General features: G+C 49.1%; 1 non-coding gene across 1 annotated transcript in view; it reads left to right on the forward strand.

Annotated features, from left to right (window-relative positions):
- Positions 1-4,087: 4,087 nt before the first annotated feature.
- The window catches only part of LOC125773728 (5.8S ribosomal RNA), a 158-nt gene continuing 33 nt past the window's right edge, over positions 4,088-4,212 (forward strand). Inside the window, exon 1 of the ribosomal RNA XR_007420331.1 lies at positions 4,088-4,212. This exon is cut by the window's right edge and continues 33 nt beyond it. This is a non-coding gene — a ribosomal RNA (5.8S ribosomal RNA).

The following is a 4,212-nucleotide window of genomic DNA, read 5'->3' on the forward strand; positions in this document are numbered from 1 at the left end:
TGACCGTTACACCCCAACAAATTGGTGCCTTACCCAACACCAAAGAGCCATTCCATATGGTTCTAGAGAGAGAGAGTTGTGTGGAAATTTATTTCCCACTAAGCGAGTGTGTGTCTGTAGTGGAACGAATTCTGGTTGATCCTACCAGTAATATACGCTTGTCTCAAAGGTTAAGCCATGCATGTCTAAGTACAAACATAAATGAATGTGAAACCGCATAAGGCTCAGTATAACAGCTATAATTCACAAGATCATCCTACCACTAGTTACTTGGATAACTGTGGAAAATCCAGAGCTAATACATGCAACATGCCGGGACTGTTGCCCTCGCGGGTAGCTGAACTGGTGCACTTATTAGTTAAACCAATCGCCTCCGGGCGGCTTGAGTTGAAGTCTGGATAAGGACGCAGATCGTATGGTCGCTTGTCGACTGACGACAGATCTTTCAAATGTCTGCCCTATCAACTATTGATGGTAGTGTAGAGGACTACCATGGTTGCGACGGGTAACGGGGAATCAGGGTTCGATTCCGGAGAGGGAGCCTGAGAAATGGCTACCACATCCAAGGAAGGCAGCAGGCGCGTAAATTACCCAATCCCAGTACGGGGAGGTAGTGACGAGAAATAACAATATGGACCTCTCTAACGATGGTCCATAATTGGAATGAGTTGAGTATAAATCCTTCAACAAGGATCAAGTGGAGGGCAAGTCTGGTGCCAGCAGCCGCGGTAATTCCAGCTCCACTAGCGTATATTAAAGTTGTTGCGGTTAAAACGTTCGAAGTTGATTGCCCGTCCAGACACGTGACCGCCACGGGCGCCCGGTTACACGCCGGGGCCGTTCGTGCGCGCGCTCACGGCTGCGACTCACAATGGTGTACTTGGGCGTTACTCTGTGAACGAGTACCGTGCTACCGGTTAACTCCGGCACGGGCTCCTCATGGTGCTCAAGATACTCACATTTACCTTGAACAAATTAGAGTGCTCAAAGCAGGCTAAGACAAAGCGTCCGGCCCCCCCGTGGGGTTGGCGTTGGCCGAGAATAATCTTGCATGGAATAATGGAATATGACCTCGGTTTATACGATTTCGTTGGTTTGTCAGAAACCTAGAGGTAATGATTAACAGAAGTAGTTGGGGGCATTGGTATTACGGCGCGAGAGGTGAAATTCGTAGACCGTCGTAGGACCAACTGAAGCGAAAGCGTTTGCCATGGATGCTTTCTTTAATCAAGAACGAAAGTTAGAGGATCGAAGGCGATTAGATACCGCCCTAGTTCTAACCGTAAACGATGCCAATTAGCAATTGGGAGACGCTACCCCTATTCGGTGCTCTCAGTCGCTTCCGGGAAACCAAAATCGGGTTCCGGGGGAAGTATGGTTGCAAAGTTGAAACTTAAAGGAATTGACGGAAGGGCACCACAAGAAGTGGAGCTTGCGGCTTAATTTGACTCAACACGGGAAAATTTACCAGGTCCAAACTTATCGAGGTAAGACAGATTGATAGCTCTTTCTCAAATTTAAGGGTAGTGGTGCATGGCCGTTCTTAGTTCGTGGAATGATTTGTCTGGTTAATTCCGATAACGAACGTGACTCAAACATGCTAACTAGAACGCTGTCAGCAGTGCGCCTCCGGGCGCACCTGACGTTACAGCCGGGCGGCGCCTTCACGGGCGGTCGTCGGCTACGTTTGCCCTGCTTAGCGGGACAACTTGTGTTTAGCAAGCTGAGAATGAGCGATAACAGGTCCGTGATGCCCTTAGATGTTCTGGGCTGCACGCGTGCTACAATGTGGGTCGCAGCGTGTTCTCGCCAATAGGCGCCCCCATTCCGAGAGGAACGGGAAATCACTAAAATGCCCATCTAGTCGGGATTGGGGACTGCAACGGTCCCCATGAACCTGGAATTTCTAGTAAGCACTAGTCATTAGCTAGTGCTGATTACGTCCCTGCCCTTTGTACACACCGCCCGTCGCTACTACCGATGGATTATTTAGTGAGGTTTCTGGAGGCTTACCTTCCGCGGTTCCTTCGTGAGCTGCAGCTGGCATGGCTGAAGTTGACCGAACTTGATGATTTAGAGGAAGTAAAAGTCGTAACAAGGTTTCCGTAGGTGAACCTGCGGAAGGATCATTACTGATGATCGTCCGCGAGTGACCAACCATGGGCTGCCTTCGGTGTAGCTCGGTCGCTCGCTTGCTATGTGTCAGAATTTGTTGAAAGCCAACTCGTTCGTTGTACACTTTGATGGGTGACCATCACTGTGTCCCCGTGCCGAGCTAGATCTCCCCTAGCCGTAAGGCACTTGAACGCCCCTTCGACGACGAGTTGCATGTGTGTGGTATGTGTCAGAATCTGGTGAAGCTTTCTGCATGTGATGTGCCTTGTGTGGATCCGTGGCCATTGCATTGTGTCTGGTGTGTAGGTACCCAGACACTTAGAACGCTTGCGCGGAAAGCAAACTCGATCGTTGTACACTTTGATGGGCAACCATCACTGTGTCTCCGTGCCGTGCTAGATCTCCCCTAGCCGTAAGGCACTTTGAACGCCCCTTCGACGACGAGTTACAAGAGTGTGGTATGTGTCATAATCTGGTGAAGCTTTCTGCATGTGATGTGCCTTGTGTGGATCCGTGGCCATTGCATTGTGTCTGGTGTGTAGGTACCCAGACACTTAAGCAAACTCGATCGTTGTACACTGTGATGGGCGAGCATCACTGTGTCTCCGTGCCGTGTAAGAGCTCCCCTGGCCATCAGGCACTTGAAAGGTCCTTCGACGACGAGTTACAATAGTGGTGTGTTAGATACGTCAGGTGATGGTATCTACTGTTGTGCAATACGTATCCGGCCACGGCACGGAACGAACGGGAACTGTGGTGCAGACATACAAAGAGTTAAGCCTATTAGTCATTAACTCTAAGGACGGGGCCATGGGGCGGTACGCAAAGGATACGGATGAGCGAGTATGCAGGCCCAATACTCAATAGCTCGATCCGATCCAAGCACATGAGTTGACTGCGGCGCCAGGTTAACCAATGTGCTAGATTCTATTTGGCCAGTAGAATCTTGTGTCTTATGCGATTTGATACCAAGACACCAGAACGAAAGTTAGTTGAAGAGTTATTAAACTCTTATGAAGTATGGTTGTGCAATCACAACTTATGACTTTAACCTATAAAGTGGATATGGACTTGCAATTATAACATGGAATCTCTACACACCCCATGAGCTCGATCCAATCCACGCACACGAGTTGCCTGAGTAGCGACAGGTATACCGATGTGCAATACGTATCCGGCCACGGCACGGAACGAACGGGAACTGTGGTGCAGACATACAAAGAGTTAAGCCTACTAGTCATTAACTCTAAGGACGGGGCCATGGGGCGGTACGCAAAGGATACGGATGAGCGAGTATGCAGGCCCAATACTCAATAGCTCGATCCGATCCAAGCACATGAGTTGACTGCGGCGTCAGGTTAACCAATGTGCTAGATTCTATTTGGCCAGTAGAATCTTGTGTCTTACGCGATTTGATACCAAGACACCAGAACGAAAGTTAGTTGAAGAGTGATTAAACTCTTATGAAGAATGGTTGTGCAATCACAACTTATGACTTTAACCTATAAAGTGGATATGGACTTGCAATTATAACATGGAATCTCTACACACCCCATGAGCTCGATCCAATCCACGCACACGAGTTGCCTGATTAGCGACAGGTATACCGATGTGCAATACGTATCCGGCCATAGGCACGGAACGAACAGGAACTGTGGTGCAGACATACAAGGGCCATGGGGCGGTACGCAAAGGATACGGATGAGCGAGTATGCAGGCCCAATACTCAATAGCTCGATCCGATCCAAGCACATGAGTTGACTGCGGCGCCAGGTTAACCGATGTGCTAAGAGAGTTGTTCCTGGGCCTTCAAAGTGACTTCAAAACTATCTTAGCGAATGGTGGCCATGGGCGTAGACATGAGCCACAAGTCACAAGGCCTGGGACTATTGGGTAATAAAGACAACTTAGTCAGAAAGTTAGTCTTTGGACGTACCACCGGGATTGTGTTACATTGGGAACCTTACTATAAAACCCTAGGCAGGGGATCACTCGGCTCATGGATCGATGAAGACCGCAGCTAAATGCGCGTCACAATGTGAACTGCAGGACACATGAACACCGATAAGTTGAACGCATATTGCGCGTCGGACGATT

The sequence above is a fragment of the Anopheles funestus genome (assembly GCF_943734845.2).
Source record: "Anopheles funestus chromosome X unlocalized genomic scaffold, idAnoFuneDA-416_04 X_unloc_48, whole genome shotgun sequence".
NCBI classification, from domain to species: Eukaryota; Metazoa; Arthropoda; class Insecta; order Diptera; family Culicidae; genus Anopheles; species Anopheles funestus.